Below are 21,654 nucleotides of genomic sequence, written 5' to 3' on the forward strand. Positions count from 1 at the left end.
AAGAACACGCGCCATTTGCAATTCTGAGAAAAAGGATTACCCCTCCCATTCTATTGGTGGGAGGGATAATCCGAAAATCTACTAGAATTCTAGTAGATTTCGAAAGCCTGCATGGTAACAGAATTCATTAAAAAAAATAAAAATATTAATTAGTTTACTAAGTAATCTTATTCTGTGTTATTTTCTGTAGGAAGAATTTATTAAAAATCAATGGAATGTACATTACATCTGGGTCTGGCTCCCGCTGATGAAACCTCAACAAAAGTTGAAACCGGTCTGGGTAGTGACCCCTTTCCATAATGCATAGCATCATACATGACAGAAAGGGATCAAAACTTACTCCACCTTTACTACGAGTTGCCCTAGCCTGAATCAGGTGTTGGCTTACGCTTGGATCCGCCGAAACTTTTATAGTTTCTATATTCGGCACGAAACTCTTGTAATTTCTATATATTTGGCTTTGAAATAATGTTGGATTTAATATCCACTTAATTTGTATAATTTTGCATCGCCGAAGTATGTTTTCTAGTCAAGAACGAAATAGGCGAGGAAATGTGCATACTCAGATAAACGCGTTTTATCTAAATGACCGGGTCTGACCTTTATCTAAATATTCGAAAAAATATTATTTTTAATGGTAAAAGAAAGAAAGAAATGAAGAAAAAACGCGATACCGAAGGGTATGTATCGCCTTTTGGGGTTTTCATTTCAGCAATGGAATGTATTTTTGTTTTCAATATCTCATTTCACATTTTTAAATTTTTTAAAAAATTTTCCTACGGTAAACGTCGACTTTCTTACGTACCTTTGCATTTTTGAAAGAGTCTCTTTCCATGCAGTGTAATATTTCCATTGTCTCGAGATCTCTTCGGAGATGATTTTGGTATTCTGATGAAAACAACAGTCTCATATTTCGTCTTATAGATTATGAAGAAAATTAAAAATTAAAAAGTTATTTTGTCAGAAAAATGCTATTAAACACAACAACAGACTGAAAGCATTTGTAATAAGTATCGCGTACTATTGTCATAGTTAGTTGTTGCTGATTTCGGGTGGAATACCCCCAATTTTCCTCAACCGTCCCTTAGGACCAGTTGACCTCTCCAATCAGGGATTTTTAAGCATATATTTTTGACTGTAGATCCTTTATGTGTTCACGGGCTGGTTTGCCAGTTCTGAGGGACGAAAAACCGAGTTTCTGGGAGAAAAACTCTCTACCTCCGTATGAGACCGACTAACTCACCTTTAGTCGAAAGAGACCAGATAAAGGTTCCTCACGTCATGGACGGGAATCGAACCCAGGTCTTTCCGACCAAAGGGCTTCGTCTATACCGACTGAGTACGGAGGCTCCGTTATAGTTAGCGTAGTGATTACAATGGTTGCGAAGTCCATACGAACAAGTATGACATCATGTGACATCATGTTATGAAACCAATAAAAAGCTGCTGTTGGTTAGAATGTATTTTTGTGTCAGTTGCGTATATTCGTTCTCCAGGCCAGTTTGTTTAGACCCCTCCACCTCCGTATGAGACCGGCTAAATCAAATTCAGTAAAAATCCTGATAGAGGCTTTTCGCGTCCTAGCCAGGTTCCAAACTCAGGCTTTCAACCAGAGGGCGTCGTCGAAACTGACTGAGCTGCGAAGGCTCGATTGTTATAATAAGTATATAACTACCATGTTGCAATAATAATTTTTTTTTTTCAAATGTCAAATAATACTTTATTATCTGTCAAATAAATTACAAACATATACATACAATTTATACAACATGTAATACACATATTTATATAATACATACAATTTAAAAGATAATACTATCATTTTTTCACACGTAGTTCAATTCAGATTCAGATTTATCTCATACTTTGCACAGTGCTCAAGTCATATAGCTCAACAATTCGTGTGTTATTAGTAGTAATAAGGATTTTAGTAATAGTTTACAATCAATTATAGTTCCGTTACACAGGATAGATTACACGATTATCTATCTATTTATATAATGTTTTTCAGTACATTCATTCTGTACTGATATTAATAATGTGTTTTACATCTTTTATCACATACATATCTACAATGATTCATTTAAATTTACAATGATTTCACTTTTTATTAAATCGATTATAATATTTACTTGTTTCTTTGGGAGGCATTTCTGATTTCTTTCTCGAAGCGTTGCAGAGCTTATCTGAGGAAGATAACAGATGGCGGTGGTTTCGTGCTTTTGTTTCTATACCCGTCGCAAGCCAGGTGTTGATTTTACTGTTTGTAGGTACGTGTTTGGAAGACTACAACTGCTTGTGCACGGTTTAACTTTTTTGCAAGTGGGGGTTGAGTTCATGACCTTCTAGCTAAACCTTCTTTCGGAATGAAAGTAAAAAAAAAATAAATAATAATAATCGACTTCTCTCTCGGCAAATTTTTTTAAAGGAAAAATATCTTTCTGGAGTTCTTTTGTAAGAGATGAATAATAATAATAATAAAAGTATCATGTACTATTCTTGCAATAGCAAGCATATATACATACCACGTATTTATATGGAGAAAAAGATATCCTTGAAGTATGGAGTAATTACTTCGAAAAATTGCTAAATGAAACAAGCAGTGATGACAGCACAGTGGTAAAAAAAACTGACCAGGCATGAAGTCAGGAATAAATATCCATACTTGAGGTGTAAAAGGCCATCAAAAGCCTGAAATGTGGAAAGGCAGCAGGAGTAGATAATATTCGACAAGAAATGCTGAAGTAAGGAGGTATATAAAAGTCTTATCGTGGCTGCACTGCATAGTTCAAAAGGCCTGGAGGGATGAATTCCAGATGATTCATATATAAAAAGGGAAATAAAACTGATGTGAGAATTACAGAGGTATTTCTCTACTGAGTGTTCCTGGTAAGATTTATGCAAGTATACTTGAGAAACGGTTGAAAAGGATTGTGGAAGAGAAGGTTGGTGAAGAATACGCGGGATTCAGGACAAATAGAGGCTGTCAGGATCAGATCTTCACTTTACGACAAATAGTCGAGAAAGCATGGGAATATAACAAAGATCTGTATTTAAGTTTTGTCGATCTGGAAAAGGCATATGACAAGGTGCCTAAAGAGAAGCTAATCAATACGCTGCAGTTATATGGTGTCAACTGGGCATAATATCAAGAGCAATACTTAGTCTTTATTTGAGTTGTAAATCAGCAGTTAGAATTGAAGGAAGTACAGGAAGATGGTTTAATGTTAAATCTGATGTCAGACAAGGATGTACATTATCTCTTCTGTTATACATTATCTAAATGGATCACATTATGAAGGAAAGTGGTATTAAACATGATATCAAAATTGGAGATGTTAAAGTCAGCTCTTTGCTTTATGCGGATGATGTCATACTTCCCTGACTGTAAGATTCCCTGACTAAATTGAATAACTGCTGTAATAGATATGGCATAAAGATCATCAATAACAAGACAAAGACAATGAAAATAGGCAGAAGCATTGAAAATATCAACTACACTGTGAATGGAGAACCCGTGGAACAAGTAAAACATTTCAGCTACTTAGGCACGATTTTTACTGCAGATGGTAAATTAAATATGGAAATAGACAACAGAATCAACAAAGCTGGTATGGTAGGAAGTCAACTGAATAAATTTAGATGGAATAAGAGAACATATGAGACATGAGATATATGAGAATAATAAGACAGATATGAGAGTCCTGAGAAAGATTAGAGGCGTGAACAGATGGCATCAATGGCAATATCATATTAAAAATGAGGATATTAGGAAAGAACTTGACATTGTCAGCATCCAGGAATGCGTTAGCAGAGCTAATCTCAGGTGGTATGGTCACTTAAACAGAATGGGCGAGGAAAGATTATCAAAACAAGTGTTCTCTGCCAGGTTGGCAGGAAAACGACCCAGAGGAAGACCAAGATATAGGTGGATTGATACGGTACAAAGTGCCTTAGACGATAGAAATATAAGATCTGATAATGTTGGAGTCTTGACAAGTAACAGACTGATTTGGAGGAAAATTGTAGATAGGAAGTTAGTAATGATGTAATTTTTTATGTAGTACTATCATATCCTGTACACCCCTTGAGGATATATATCAGGAATTTGGTAATATTGGTGATGAAATACCATGTATTATTCGTTAATAATAAGTATTATGTGCTGTTGTTACGAAACTAGCCAATAAAAGAAAAGAATAAAATAATAATAATATATGTCTATTACTGACTTTAACTATCCACTGATATGTTGAGGAGGTTCCATTGGTACAATGGTATAGTTAATTAACTATTGGAAACAGTAATTATTCTCTTCGAAGATAGAAAACCTTGATGGCTCTCTCTCTCTCTCTCTTTCTCTCTGGCATCCCTAATTCCCTGGCCACCATTACAAATACCCTCCGCAATCTTCTCTGACTTGCACATCCTCATTTATCGGCTATCATTTGTAGAAGAATCACTAACTTTAATCCTTCATCCGCGGACTGCCGGGCGATATTTCCTTCTTGCTCGCCAGAAACGACTTTCCGCACCACCCAATGCATTATTTCAACTCCGGAGAAAACTTTTCATGACCTCCTAGCTAAACCTTGTTTCGGAATGAAAGTGGAAAAAAAAAAGAAAGAAATAATAATCGACTTCTCTCTCGGTAAGTTTTGTTAAAGGAAAAATATCTTTCTGGAGTCTTTTTGTAAGAGATGAAATATGTTTCCTGCTTTGCCATTTCCTTAGGAGTCTGGAAAAATTCATATTGCCATCAATAATTTTGTATTTTTGTAATGGCATCTCAAAACGATTCATTCAATGTTTTCATTGATCTCCATCATATTTCATCGCGGCTACCATAGTTTTGGGATTTTCATCTTCCACTCCCCCCCCATCCCCTCCGCGGCCTTTTTGCAGCGAAAGGAAGCTGCCATCAGCGATAGAAACGCTCTTGTTTTGGCTTCACCACAAGACAAAACCAGAAAAAAACAAACAAACAAAAAATCAATTTTCCCCATTTAGGAACGTCTCCCCCAATCTCCAAATACAATTTTCTTTTGCTGTATTTTCAACTCTGTCCATATATCTCGGCTTTCTGTTTTTCTTTTTTTTTTTTATTCTAAATTTTTTTTTGTCTATTCTGCCTTCCATAACTTACCCAGTCGCATTAGCAGGGTTTCTTTACTGAGAACTTTGCTGTGTGCAGATGGAGTTGTTCGGCTTCTTATTCCTATAAAATCGGAGGCCAGCGATTCTATTTTTTTTTAACTTTCGCAACTTATTTTTTAATGAGAAAAATTTTCATAACTTTGAGGAAAATCTTAGAATGGAAATGTAATCCGGATAGCATTGCGAATATTAGTTGAGAATATATACATACTTATCATAACAGATGTAAGTATTTATTCGTGAGAGAAATTTATGCCTTTTGAAAATCGGCCTCGAATTATTACAAGAATCTCCGGATTGCACAGCGCAGAATAAAAATAAAAAATACTTCATCTTTAAATATGCAGAACTATCTCACATGTATCTGAAATCTAGAGAGATGCATGTGCCGAAGAGATAGTCCTGGGAGGTATTGGCACATGATAGCCACAGCATGTCTAAAAATATGAGTAAATAACAGATATTCCTTCAGTATGTAAAAGGTACAAGCACATACCAAATCTTCTATTGCGCATAAAAGTGTAGGTAGATGATAAATGCTGCAGCGCCTAAAAATAAATGTACAGGTACATAACAAATGACAGATCATAGATCCTAAAACTATAGGCACATGATACGTACTCCTGCAGTGCCTAAAAGGTACAAGTACATAATAAATGACAGATCATACATCCTAAAACTACAGGCACATGATACGTACTCCTGCAGTGCCTAAAAGGTATAAGTAGATAACAAATGACAGGTCATAGATCCTAAAATTATAGGTACATGATGGGTACTCCTGCAGCGCTTAAAAAGGTACAGGAACATAACGAATGGCAGATCATAGATCCTAAAACTATAGGCACGTGATACGTACTCCTATCGCGCCTAAAAAGGTACAGGTACTCCTTCAGAGCCTTAACCACCTTACCGGCCATTATGGATCAAATACGCATCATCATACGCTTCGTATCCGTCATATATTTCAATGGTATTACAATTTTAATATGCACTTCGCATCCATGATAACCTTGACGTCTGTAGACGTCTTGGACGGTAGCTTGGTTAAAGGTATAGGTACATTACGAATACTTTTGTAGAGACTAAAAAGGAACGGATACGTTACAAATACTCGTACTCGTACCTTTAGGTAAGAGTACGAGTATTTGTAATGTAGCATACCTTAATGCTACATTGTCTGTAATGTAGCATACCTTTAATACTCTACATCGCTACAAAGGTGCAGGTAGATAGTTGGCAGATCTTGTATATGGCCTAGCAGATAGATATATGATGGACTCCTGCAGAGTATTAAAGGTATGCTACATTACAGACATTCCTGCAGAGTCTAAAAGGTACAAATACTAAATAGATCTCCTACAGCTACTAAAATGTACATATTATGGTAAATATTCCTTCAGTGCCTCAGAAAGTATGTATAGATGGTAGCTCATAGATGATAGATAAGAGACTTATAAAGTCTAAAAGTATTGATAGATACTCCTCAGACCATTAAAGGTACAAATACATTCCACATACTCCTGCAGAACCTAAAAAGTGCGGATGCATTGTGGAATACTCTGGAAGAGTTTAAAAGGGTACGGGTACATTACAGATACGCCTACATCCTCTAAAAGTGTAATTATATGCAGCCCCGACGAGAAGAGGGGGGGGGGGTGAAGTCAGATTCCCCTGGTCAGAGTGTACATTTTTTTTCTTTGTAAATAAAAATAACAATAAATTACAAAATTCTGTTTTTTTCCACTTCAGAGGGCCCAGTCAGTTTTTTTTTCAGGCCTAGCTGTGTCTATTGATGCCACTGGGTATATGACAGGTACTCCTGAATCGCCTAAAAAGGTACAGGGTGACGACAGATACTCCTGCAGCATCAAAAAGGTGTAAACACATGATAGTACACCTGGCACGCCTAAAAAGCTTCAAATGTACTGACGTTTTTTTAGACCCAATAGGAGGATGACTTTGGGGTTCGGGTGTTTTTTTGCTCTTGTCTTGCCCTTCTTACAAGGAATATATAATTATTCGCCAATTATATTTGTTATCAGAATTTTTTTTTCTGGATACGAGGGAAAAGACCGAGCTCCATTACTCTTGAAGAGTTTCATCCCCCCCCCCTAATGGGACAATTATAACGCATGTAGGCCGAAGCAACTTCTCTATTTATTTATTTGATAGCCTACTATTAATTGCACAGAATAGTTTTCATTTTAGATTTTGGGTATTTTATTGGATATTTTATAAACCCAAACTATTTTTTCATACCGTTGTTAGTTGGTATGTGGAAGGAAGCTAATTGGTCTTCGGGGTTGTCACCCCCCTCCCCAAGATTCGTTGTCCAGACACTAATGAATTAAAGTACCGAAATGCTTCCGCTCTCTTATTCCACATTCTCGATAAATAACCTATAAGATTCTTTCTTTACTTCCTAATTACGGCTACCACCTCTTGAAGATGTCCCTAATAAAAAAAAAGTCCTTTTCTCTTTCTTTCTTTTATTAATTTCAACCAGCTTATCTTTCCGAAAGCGCTCAGAGGCACTACCTTGCAGTTTCTTATCCCAAAAAGCACTTTCTCACCAGTCTCATAAAAATGAATATAATCAGTCTGGCGACTTTATTATTTTTACTATAATCTAAATATTTTATTTGATCTTTTCGATCGAATGTATTCCAGATACATATTTCTCTAACATCTTTGAATCGCATGTCATCGAGAAATAAAATGACACTCTTAAGAAAAACGATATAAAAATAAAATATCGTTCCTGATTAGTGTCTACTTGATTCGCATATTAAAGCAATATGGTGATGTTTACCTTTGAGAACTGTATTGTCATTTCAAGACATCGGAACGATTGATTTTTAACAAAGATATCCTTACAATTAAGGGTTAACTTTTCAGGTTTCATCAGGTTTTCTTCATCTGTTAGTTTTTTTTTTTTTTAATTGAAGATCGTGGCCAAATATGAATACCCATGAGGCTTCCTTTGCTAATCATTCAAGGGTATATAATTATCTATCTTGTGAACTTTTGGGGTTATTTTTACGTTAAAAAAATCCTCGTCTGTTCGAGCGATGTTGGCGAAAATCAACCAATAAAAGTAATTAACCTTAATGAGGCACGGAATTTAGCTGAGTCATGTACTCTTTTGAACGCAAGCTAAAATTAGGTTCACGCATTTTATAAAGATTTGCTCAACAGTCAGTGAAAAAAAAAATTAATAAACTACACATACAGTAGTACTTCTATCCTCATACACAGCCAGCTGTAAGAGGGGCCAAATCTCTCATTTGTCCAATCTCCATAATTCATGAGACGCTATTTCACGCATGCGCAACGAAAGTCATTCGGTTACTTTGAACGATTACTTGTGGCATGGAAAATGACCGGATAAATTATATATTAAGACTACTTGCTAATAAGAGTAGATTTATAACGTGAGTACGAGACGACAGAACATCGAGTGATATTCTAATTTCTTTTCCTGGAATAGAACAAATGGTAGCCATTCCTATGAAACGCTACAGAGGGCAGATGGGGCATTGGTTACATTCGTTTACTTCATTTCGAACACGACAGTCTTTTTATAGGCGTGGAAATGCGTTGAAACCAAAATGTAAACGTACATTTCGAGAACAGTTATTATAAACACATATACATCTAGGTGTAAAACGGGTCCATATTAAATTTAAATCCTGTATACGAGGTGTGGCTATTAAATAACGAGACTGGTTGCAAAAATGTGGTTTATTATTACAATTGTACAACTTAATTGTTATCCCCCTTCAACACACTCTATCTACACACCGTTGCATACGAATTTTCCATTGCTGGAAGCAGTGCTGCAAGTCATCAGGGGTTATCTGCTTCAGTAGAGCTGCCGTTTTCTCCTTTACCTCATCCACTGACTGAAAATGGGTGCCCTTCAATGCGGATTTCAACTGTGGAAAAAGGTAAAAGTCGCATGGAGCTAAGACCGGAGAGTAAGGTGGATGGGATATTCCCACACTGGGATCGTGGATCTGTAAAGTAGCATCGGCGTAAAGTAGTCTGTATCAGCCAGATACTACTTTACAGACAATGAGTGCACTGTAGGCTGGAGCGTTGTCCTGATAGAGAATCCAAGCTTTGTTCTTTCGCAGATCGGTTCTGTTCTTCCTCACTCGTTCTCTCCGCTTGGCCAGAACCTCAAAGTAATAATATTGGTTAACCGAATGCTTAATCGGCGATCGTTGCGGACAATTTCATTAATTTTCGTAACGTTTCGTTCGGTTCCTGCCGTGACAGGGTGACCGGGTCGTTCGTCATCTTCAACGTTTTCTCGACCTTCAGCTCGCCGGAGTTAGCTCCATGCGACTTTTACCTTTTTTCAGAATTGAAATCCGCATTGAAGGGCACCCATTTTCAGTGAGTGGATGAGGTAAAGGAGAAAGCTACAGCATTACTGGAGCAGATAACACCTGATGAATTGCAGCACTGCTTCCGACAATGGAAAATTCGTATGCAACAGTGTATAGATAGAGGAGAGGAGTATGTTGAAAGGGATAATAATTAAGATGTACAATTGTAATAATATACCACATATTTGCAACTGGTCTCGTTATTTAATAGCCATACCTCATAAACATCCTAATATTAAACATCCCCTATAAATATCAATCATTCATAATATATAAAGTTCCCACTTCGCATCTTAACAACATATGATCGTGAATTTAATATAAATTTCTAATCGTATCACGGCATGAATTCTATGTATTTGAAGAACTTTTATCGCTTCCACCATGGCCACACACACACACACACACACACACACACACACACACACACACACACACACACACACACACACACACACACACACACACACACACACACACACACACACACACACGGGCTAATTTTAAACCCGATGTTACAGAAGAATGGTTCGCTATTAGGTTAACCTGAGAGAGAAATATATATATTCATGAGAGATTGCTCCTATCGACATAAGGGTAGCATTATTTGTGTAATTTGCATTCATTAAAGCTCCGTTTGAATTAATCCAACTACTGATGCATCAACCCCTTGCTCTTACATCCGTCATTTGCACTGTTTTGCAAGCCACTCTTCCGGAAGATAAATGGGACATTAATATATTTCATAGCTTAATGGTTCATTCCCTAATGCTCGGCTTTCAACTGCAAGGGCCATAACGGAATCTCAGAGAGAAAGGTGAGAGAGAGAGAGAGAGAGAGAGAGAGAGAGAGAGAGAGAGAGAGAGAGAGAGAGAGAGAGAGAGAGAGAGAGAGATACTTATTTCTCTCTCTCTCTCTCTCTCTCTCTCTCTCTCTCTCTCTCTCTCTCTTCTCTCTCTCCCCATAAATCATAAAATTCTCCCAGAGAATATTTTAATTCAAACTGTCTTATTCTGCATATAACCGATCCCTAGCGAGCATATACATGACTGATAATAAATCTAAAAGTAACATTTCAACCAATTAAAATCAAATATAATAACCTGAATATTTTAGAGAATTCAGTATTTATTAATATTGCATCAACGTATGAAAATGAATGGCAAAGATTACACTTACATCTTCAAGTTACAATTTCTAGTTCTCAATTTTTAACCCGTTTAAATATCAATATTGAAGTTATTTTAAATTCCAAGTTCCGGAAACAATCAAAACGGAGTTTTAATCTAAAATATTCAGCAATGAAAAGTCTATTCCACGTTCAGTACAAACAGTACTATTGATAATAAATGTATATTACTATACACGTCAAGAATGATGTGCTTCCACCATTACTATGGCAACAATACGAAAAAAAAAAATTCAAAAATTCAATATGTATAGCAATTAAATAAAAGCAGAGAGTATTGAGTCGATGCTCATTTATTTTTATGTTACTAAATATCCGTGTATTGTTTAGTAAAAGATGCAGTTTCCAATTCTACTGCTCTAAACAATGGGAGAAAAATATACAAGCAGCAAAATCGTTCAAACAACATCCATTAATCTTAGAGTTTTCGGCGGTCCTTAGCCTATTGACAGTGCTTTTTATTACGTTGCTGAAATATTTAAGATGACGTGAAATAGAAATATTGACAGCTTCTTTGATATGAAATTTTGCTACGTAAGTTTTTATTATTTGAAGACAGGAGTATTGTACCTATCAATAATTCTACGAGACAGAAAGCAAAATCATTGAAATCGATGTCCCAACTTAGCGGAAAATTCTTAAAAAGAGTAACATTGAATTACTGAAAATATTACAAAAGTAAATTAGATTCGGGTGTCGAGTTTTAGAAAAATAAGAGCTTGTATTTGATGTGGCATTTATTTCGAAGAGAAATTGGGGGAATTTTCAAAAGCTCTGTCACGGTACATTAATTTTACATAAAATATCACTTATATTATTTCCCCTTATTTTATTGCTATCGAAATCTCTTCTTGGCCATTGTTCGAAGGACATGAAACTTGAGTTAAACAATGGGCGCGCGGTTTCCATAGTAACAAAAAAATAAATCTACTATAAAAGTTTTATGTTAAACAATGGAGACGTTTTCATAATAACAAAAGAAATTTACAATAGTTTTGCGTTAAACAATGTTTAGATGGTTTCCATAGTTGAAAAAAGAAATCGACAGCAGTTTTACGAGGCAACAATGCGAAGACAGTTTCCATGTAGCAGAAAGAAATCCACATTAGTTATGCGTTAAATAATATGTAGTTTCCATAGTAACAAAAATTAAAAAATTAAATAAAAGTACATTGCAATTCCATTTAACAATGAGTAAGTTTCCATAGTAGGAAAACGAAATCTGCAGCAGTTTTACATGGCAACAATATAGATGGTTTCCATAGTAGCAGAAGGAAATCTACATTAGTTATGCGTTAAATAATGTGTTGGTTTCCATAGTAACAAAAATTAAAAAAATAAATAAAAGTATATTGCAATTCCATTTAACAATGAATACGTTTCCATAGTAGAAAAAGAAATCGACAATAGTTTTAAGGAAAAATAATCTGAAGATAGTTTCCATAGTAGCAGAACGAAATCTACAATAGTTTTAAGTTAAACAATGTGTAGAAAGATAGTTCCATAATGAAAAATAATAATAAATAAAATAACATTGCAGTTAACAATGAGTAGATCTTATATTAACAACGAAAGGAGTTTGGAAGTATGATTAAAATAATAATACCTCTACTTAAGATCAGTATATTAATTTATCTGACTTCTAGCTGCGTTCGGAAACGTAATTCAAATACATTTCTATTTTCTGAAGCGACTCTTTCCCATTCAGAAATGCAAATGTTTTAGTAAAGAACTAAGTAATTTCAAAAAAAAAAAAAAAAAGTATTGGATATGGTAATGATAAAGACCGTATTTCCTTTCAGATTTTACAGAAATTCGTTAAACAAATGAGAAGTGGTCTATATGCATTTTAATCAATATATATATTTCAGATAGTTTTTACGCATTAGTAAGAAAACTTTTTTCCAATGCGAACGATCACAAAACAAAACAAAAAAAAAATGTAATGCGTTTAAGTTGATTTCAAATACATATGAAAAGAAAATAAGGCCCTGGAAAGAGAGAAAAGAAGGGATTCTGGCGTTATTATACCTCTCGCTTGGTTGCATCATGAGATGAGAACGAATATATTTACATTGATTCCTCTGGTTCCGCTGAGACTTCAATCTCCAATATCTGCTTCGCATTAACGGTAACCAACATCAGTACTTGGTATAAAGCATCCAACTTTCTGACTACTTGCCCGTGTCGATACATCCTAAATGAAAGTACCATACGAAAAAATAAATAAGTAAACAAATAAATAAAACTTGGGTTAGAAAGATTGCAGAAAACATCAAGATATATAAAAGGATAGAGAACATATGGAAAGAGATAAATAGGGTGCTGAATGGAATATATTTCTTGGAAGATTCGAAAAAGTTCTTTTTCTGTTTATAACAATAGAATTCATGCTACTGTTCATTTATTTTTGTAAGAAAAGTGCAATATTAGCTGATTTGTTATTTATTTTGTAATTATGTTTTTTTATCCCATTTCGAGTGCATTTTAAAATGTTTCAATTTTTTTTCAGTGTTTTTTAGTGACTGTTTCGTTTTTATGATTAATAGCTGATTGGTTTTTATATAACGCCGTACATTGGAAAGAATGCATTTGTAATGGTTAATTTTTATTACAGTCATTACTGTCCTTATAGCATCAGCTGGACTTAATTCTATTTTAATTCGGTCTCTTGTAAACAGTCAAGACATTTATTAATACGTTTGTTATTGTTATGATGTTTTGCCATGGTCTTGAAAAATTTAATTTTACTTTGGGAGGAAAAGGAAATGCGCGCGCGCGCGCGCGTGTGTGTGCTTGTGCGTGTGTGTGTGTGTGTGGTAGAGACTCATTAGCTTTAAACATAAGCAATCAATGGACGGATGTTGCTACCACACTTAAATCGGATTACATACACAGAAAGCATTACCTCTTAGAACCACACACACACACACACACACACACACACACACACACACACACACACACACACACACACACACACACACACACACACACACACACACACACACACACACACACACACACACACACACACACAGATTATTGTAGTAGACAGCCGATGAGAAAAAGTTAATGTAAAACAAATGATATAATAACAGCATTAGAAGCGAGGCAGCGAAGCAATATTGAGAGACCTGATGAACGTCGAAGGCCTTTAAGAGTACTTTTATTAAACAGTATAATAGGACCCATTAGAAAATTTCTGAAATAAAACTAAAAGATCTTTCGGACGTCCGCACAATAAAGTGGGATTCTTTTTTTAGGTTCAGAAATATTCAAGATTCTCAACAACAACGAAAAAGTTCAAGATGATTTTTACCGTACGGTGTGACGCCGCCACCTTCATCAGTGAAGGCGTAAAGTGTAGGATTAATGATTATCTGACGCATGGCAAAGTTATCATCAAAATCAACGCATTTTGATTTTTATTGATTTTAAAAACCTTAAAAATTCCCTTCTCGGCACTGTTGCGATTAAAACCCAGGGAAGTGACACCTGGAGAAAACGTACATTCAATTTTTTTTTATTATTCATGTGGGGTTCCCCCTTTCCTCGATCGTCCGTTAGGACAGGTTGAGCCCTCCTAATATTCTATGACTGTAGCTGTGTGTTCACGGGGATGTTTGCCTGCTTGCGGGATGGATAAACTGGAGGGGAAAAAATCCCGCTGTTCACGCCCAAGACCGGCTAACTTGGCTATGGCTGAGGAAGATCCTTAAGCTCCTCACGGCGTCGACGGGAATCGAACCTAGGACATATGGTTGGACTTCCCCAGGTATATAGTTGCGAAGTGCATAGCCACTAGGCTAACCGGCGGATGCATATTCAGATGATGGCACTTAAGGAATGACTGGAAGAATTGGTAGACAGGCGAACAACTTGTGGATACGACTACAGTACCCATAGAACGACAGCAAAGGGACATTTTCAAAAATTATGCAATTAAGTCTGAGCCAACTAGTCTGGGGGGTGGTTGTAAAGGAGTCCCCCCACACACACACACACGCACTCCGGAGACAGATTTCAATCCTCAAACGAAGCAGACCGGTCTAAGAATAGTTAAGATAACAGAATGGGTAGATTTGGATTCGAATACTGTCTAGCACACGAAAAACCTTTATAGGCGAGTTAACCAGTCTCGAACGGAGGAGGTAGGTTTCTTCCTGAAGTTTTCCATCCAAAAAACCGTAAACCAGCTAAAACAACATACCGAATTAATATATTGGCCAGAGCCTCCGTAGCTCAGTCCGTGTAGACGAAGCTGTTTGGTGAGAAAGACCTGGGTTCGATTCCTGTCAATGACGTGAGGAACCTCTTTCGACAAAAGGTGAGTTAGCCGGTCTCATACGGAGGTAGAGTTTTTTGAACCAGAAACTCTGGTTTTTCTCCCAGAAACAAATCGGACCCCTGAATAGACACACAGAAATCTACAGTCAGGAATACTTCAGACCCAGCCATAGGCCTGATTCGTCAGCTATGCCGGTCCCGAGCCGGGATAAAATTAGTGGGGAGGGAATGAGATGGCGCCGCTTCCCTGTAAAATGGGCCTCATACGACCATACGCTAAATAAAATAATACATTGGCCATAGCCTTGTTGGCTTCGATTGCAATTCTAACTGCAGTAAAGTAAACTGAAATAATATACCGACATTTGAAATAGAAATTTCAGAACTCATTGAGTCTAGTGATAATATGATAACAATTGGAATAAATCAAAGTGGCCAGCAATTCATAAAATCTGTGGTTGGAATGACCATTCCAAAAGCAGATTTTTTAAAAAATAAAAAAACATTGAAACATGGTCATTCAAAACATCAATTTCAGTTTTTCCTTGAAAAATAAGTGATTTTACTTAAATGACGAAGGAGAAATCCGACTAAGGGCTCATCTACAAACAATCTCCGAAAGAGAAATCTATCTCGACTCGTCTAAGCCTACCTAATATCACCTAGAAATCCTCTCATTTGAGCAGAGATGTTTGCTTAATTGTGACTGTTCCCACATTATCTTTATAATTTGCCTATTAAGAATATATCGGAACTTTAATCGGGCGTCTGCTCTACTTCTAAAACCTTCTGAGCAATGTAGGATTAGAGAATTCTGATTGTTTTCCATCTCCATTTAACTACACACACACACACACACACACACACACACACACACACACACACACACACACACACACACACACACACACACACACACACACACACACACACACACACACACACACACACACACACACACACGCACGCACACGCGGAATCATTAAGTTCATAAGGTCCGACCGTACACCAGATGGTTAATCCATCAGATTGCCTGGAACCAGGTGAACTTTTCTTATAGATGGAACATTTATTACATGTATGTATGTGTGTGCGCGCACGTGAGGGGAGAGTGGGGTTCCAGGCAATGAATAAAATATTTACGAGTGTATTTTTGAACTAAAAAAACTTAGTCTTCAAGGCCCCCCCCCCCATTCTTTGACTATTAAAATAAATATCTTACATTACTAATTAAAATCCATCATTCGGAGCGCAATAGAATTCCCTGTGTGTGTTCTAACACTGCGCATTTGTATGATTTATACAAAGAGATGGCGTCTGTCACCAGCCTAGAGTTCGGTAATTTCCTGGAGGAAGCGACAAAGGATGAGCTCCGACACTACACTCGCTAATGGGCCAGTTAGCCCGGGTAATCTGAATCGAGATAACACCGGAGGGAAATAATGTACAAGCATATAAGTTGAGGAGTCCAAACAAGCGCGCATGCGCCAACGTATCATTAGTTGAATTCTAGGAATAACATTGCCGACATGTTGATTGAGGTGGGCATTCCTGTAGGCTTATACGGGCTGTGGTTCCAATCGTCGTAAAAATCTGCGATCCTCTGAAAACGACCTCGTCGTTACCATAACAACAAATGTTCATTTTTTTGGGGTTCTTATTTTTCGTAATTTCATTTTTTTTTTTTTGGCTTTTCTTTCCTTTTCACATCAAATTTACCAGTAGAATGGTACAAAATAAAGCAAATCACACTAGACATGACTACGTGTTATTGTAAATTAGATTCTTCCGATTTCTTGAAGGAAAAATGCTCATTCATTTATTGTGGTTCAACAAATATTGCGCTGAAATTTTGTTCTTTTGCTTTACGGATGTAGTGGAACTCCCAAGTGCGGTCATAAAACTTTATGGGTACTTTGATATAAATAATAGGTTGACGTTTAGCAGTCGAAGCATCGATTTGGTTTTAAAATCCTCCTTTTTAGACACCTCATTTCTTTTCTTTTTTTCAATTACATTTTAGATGCAATGCGTAATATTTTCATCTATCCACAATATTGGATTCATCGTTGGGTAGTAGCCAAACGGAAATTTAACTGTTAAACAAATGGCTACAGAATACAATATTTTATTAGACAGACGAAATGATAGTTGATGTTTTTTAATAATGTATTGTGGGCATTATATAAACCAATGGTAATAAACTACGTATTTTCTGATAATAAATCATAATGATCGCAACTTAATACTATAACATATCGTGGTATTAAATATGTAGGAATATAACACGAATTTGTATTTGAGTTTGGTAGATGTGGGAAGGGCATACTTCAAGGGGACAAGAGAAAAACTGTTCAAACACTACAGTTATATTGTGTAAATAGAACATTGTATCGGGTATGTTAATCTTAGCTCTTTACTATACGCAGATGATGTTATGCTTTTAAATAAATCTAGGACAATGAAAACGGATCTTTGCATGATATCATATACATGGGAGATTAGAGTAACATATTCATAATAATATATTACTCAATCGCCGGAATTGATACGTTTAAACTCTTGATGTGATCATATTACGTAAATTTTTAGATGTACCCTTCAATGATAAAGAATAAAAACAATATATAACAACGCTGGTCAACAGGGTTTTGTAATTATGATCAAAACAAATGTATTCATTGTATTCTCAGGCGTAGAATTATCAATGATAATACGTAAAAAAAAATGAAAAATATATTAAGAATACAAATAATTCTAAATTTTAAAATTTAGAATTATTTAAAAATATTTTTTAAAATTTTTAAACTGTTTTCAAAATTAATTATTGAAAAAAAATTTAAAACATCTGTAAGCATTTTGCATAACTCTGAAACAACTGTTCATAGCCAATAACCTGTATATTTTGTAAAGAAATAAAAAAAAAATTCCTCGTTAATCGAGCATTTAGGGGATTTTCTGCATTTTTTCTCCCCTCAGTGATCGCGTCTACTGCGCATCTCTTCTACACAGGTTGCTAAGGATCTCGCAATGCGCATGCTATGACACTTATACACACAATAAATGCATCTCGTGCTTATTTCATAGCCTATAACTGTTAACTCGGACATAATTACAAATTAAAGAAAGGAGAGATTCACAGATATCTGAACGAAGTGAGAACTTGGCTGAGTAATGAATGGTGATCGTTCATCCACGAGACCAAACGTGACACATCGTTCCCTAAGTTGCCTGGACACTAAACAAACGAACAACATCATTCCAATCGATTACAGATGTGTTCTGTTTGCATATTTTGCTTCATTAGTGACTTTGTAACTGGAATAATGCTGACAGGTCAATTTATTCATGGGAATGATTTCATTATTGCAGTGTTTTCCTTGATTTTTATTTCAAATGATTTGAAAACTTCAATGGAAGGACAGAGATAACAGGGCAATGATAATGAGTAAGGAACACCAATATCTTTAGAAGCCTGCTAGGTGTGCTCTGTTTAAACATTTTAATTCCAAAGTAAAACAAAGACAGTCTGGCTACATCCCATCCATACGTTTCAAACCTTCGTTCAGTCGAGAAATTAGCTGTAACATTCTAAATGTAATGATGTTATATGAATAGGGAGACGAACTCCACTTCTTGGTAAAGTCCTCGAGGGTATTGTCATCAGCTATAAACACTGATATATCGCAGACGCCTCCAAATCTCTAGAGAAGCATCAATCATAAGGCCTAGGTTTAATTTGTAACGTTTGGGATGTGAAAGGAAGGGGGGGGGGGCACGAGGGTGTCAACATATACCGTTCATCTAGTGACACTAGTCTCAATGATATCTATAATTATGCGTGTGTTTGTTGGGTGATATTTAACCCAACCCCTCGTCTTATACGAATGGTAATTCTCTTCGCAAATCGATAGCGGCAACATCCCATTAGCCAACGATGATTTTTTTAAAAATTCAACAATCTTCAAACTAAATTCGCATTTCCTCGTAACGATTTGATCGCGAGCCCGTGCCGCTAACAAATGGCGAGCATCCCACTGACCTTCTAATATCGCTAACCGACACGAAGATAGGCCGCCTAGTTACGAACCCATTCACTGAAGTGCGGGTGTTTGATGAGAAAAGTAAATAGCCCAAACCATTATTGTGAGATATCGGCTGGAGGTTTGCACTTATCAGAATAGCGAAACGGGACAGTAATTAACCAATTTCGCTAATTACTCGGTGGAAAATCGTCTCTTTCATATTACGAGAGAAATAATAGATAGTTTGAAATTGGTTTAAGCGTTCGGTAATGTTTGAATTATATTGAAGTACCATTGAGGAAGCGGATTTTATTATACTGACGAAGCAAGTTAAAAAAAAAAAGAATTTCTGGGAAAATAGAAAAATGTGGCAACAAAATAGAGAGATTGAAGTGAAAAAAAAAGCGATTAAACTGATGAAGGTAAAGAGGAAAGAACGAAGAAGAAAGAAAAATACAGTAGGAAGGATATTGAGATAGACAAAAAGAAACGCGAAAGAGGATTTTTAATGTCATTTTTACTCTAAATTCGTGTGTTCACGGGCTGGTTTGCCTGTTCTGAGGGTGAAAAACCCAAGTTTCTGAGTGAAAAACCCTTTATCTCCTTATGAGACCGGATAAAGGTTCCTCAGGCCACTGACGGGAATCGAACCCAGGTCTTTCCGACCCAACGGCTTAGTTACGGAGGCTCATCTGCTTTGGTAAGACTTCAGGTAGTCTCCCAATCCTTATCCTCGGTCCGAAGATTTCGTAAGTTGACCTACAAAAGGTCAATTTACGAAACTTTCATAGTCTCTACAAACATTCGGCTTTTAAATAATGTTGGATCTAATATCCACTTTGCCTATATAATTTTACATCGCCGAAGCGCTATAAATGAAGCGCTACGGCTCTCTGTTTTAGTAATAGACAGTTTGGCTGATCCCAGAGTTAGTCCAACACCAGAGTAACTCGTTACAAAGGTGGAGAAAGCTACACACATCAGAGGTTGCTAAGATTCCATTCACATTCAGATAACTTTTATTACAGTATGTTGTTATAATTGTTCTATTTTGTTATTAGTTATTGTTGTTAGTCTCTTACTGTGCCTAATTTATAAATTAAACTTTATCATGGGTATGTATGTATGTATGTATAGGAAAAAATGTAGTATATATATATATATATATATATAGGGTTCGGTACCATCCGGGGAGTGTCTTGGATGCATCTCTCTGTGGATAAGGGCGGGGGACTACCACTGTTCATACAGCGATTATAAAAGTTGGTACTCTTATAGTAATGAATACTAAATAAATGCAAACTGTTTCCCTTTTTGGAGTTCATAAGCATCTGTGTGAGCAGGCACTAATGAAAATATCCAAATATATTCACATATTTTCCATTTTAACAGCGTTTTTTCGTTTCGTGAGAATTCGTTTACTCTGGTCCACTGGACGTCGAAATGAATAATTGAATGCGCTTCATTATTGTGTATACACTTAACTATGAACCACTGTACGAGTAATTCGCACGGGGAGGGTATTCATCACCTGAAAATTAACATAAAATAATTGCCTTGGCACAAAACAGGTCAGGAGAATTAAGTGTGTGTATTGCGTCCGTAGTCCAGCTGCTTGGTGTTAAACAATTGAAGAGTTCCATATTACGGCACCGAGCCTGTCCATCTACGTGTACATCTGATAAGAATGGCACTTGAACGCTTCGGTGACAACACGCAACCGTTGCTATTGCAGTGGGTGTACAACAAGTATTGCTGATAAGCCATGCATGTGTTACATGCAAACTGTCACTGAAGAATGATATATAGCAGCCATTTCTATTCTCGCAGTTGCACAATTCCGGGCACACAACGAAGCATAACTGATGAAACACACCATCAAAGTTTTTTGGGATCTTCTTTACATAGCAGCACACCCGTCACGTATTTATTTAGGTGTAATTAATATTATTTTATTAATTTAATATTACTACAACGAACTTAGGAAAAGTAACTAAATAGCAACTAAAATAATATTGTTTTAAGTTACTGGTGAAGTTAAACCGTTTATAATAAATGAAAAATGGAATATTTTTCTTTTATTATTTATTTTAGTTATTGACGTAACGAAGTCAAATGGATTCGAATTCAGCGGTGGGCATGGCTGAATGTTTGTGATTGTCTTTAGGTCCGAGATCAATTTCATTGCCTCTGTGTGAGACCCCCCCCCCCCTTCCCCCTTACAGGGGACCCGATGTGACTTGAAAAAAATTCCATGTTTGATCACGATGTCAAACATTGGCGCGTCCAGGGGAGAGGGGACAGGGGACCCCAAAAAAGAAAAAGGAAAAAACACTAGAAAATTTTCCAAAAATGTTCTCCTATTAAAATTAATTTTTTTTTTATTTATGTTGTGTCGTCTTCTATTTTTATACCACTTATGAATTATCGATCACATAAGGTGGGAATACCCTATAGCTCTCGGGAATCACGGCCGCTGTGAACCCAAGGCGAACGAAGTAGTGCTCGGGAGAAACGAGCCCTACTTCGTTTGCCCGAGCCGGACCAGAGGAGATCACGGGTATCATGTATTGGCGATCACAGCAGATGCTCA

Source organism: Typopeltis vanoorti, chromosome 21 (genome assembly GCF_054136105.1).
Source record: "Typopeltis vanoorti isolate ZY-2024b chromosome 21, IOZ_Tvanoo_1.0, whole genome shotgun sequence".
Lineage (NCBI taxonomy): Eukaryota > Metazoa > Arthropoda > Arachnida > Uropygi > Thelyphonidae > Typopeltis > Typopeltis vanoorti.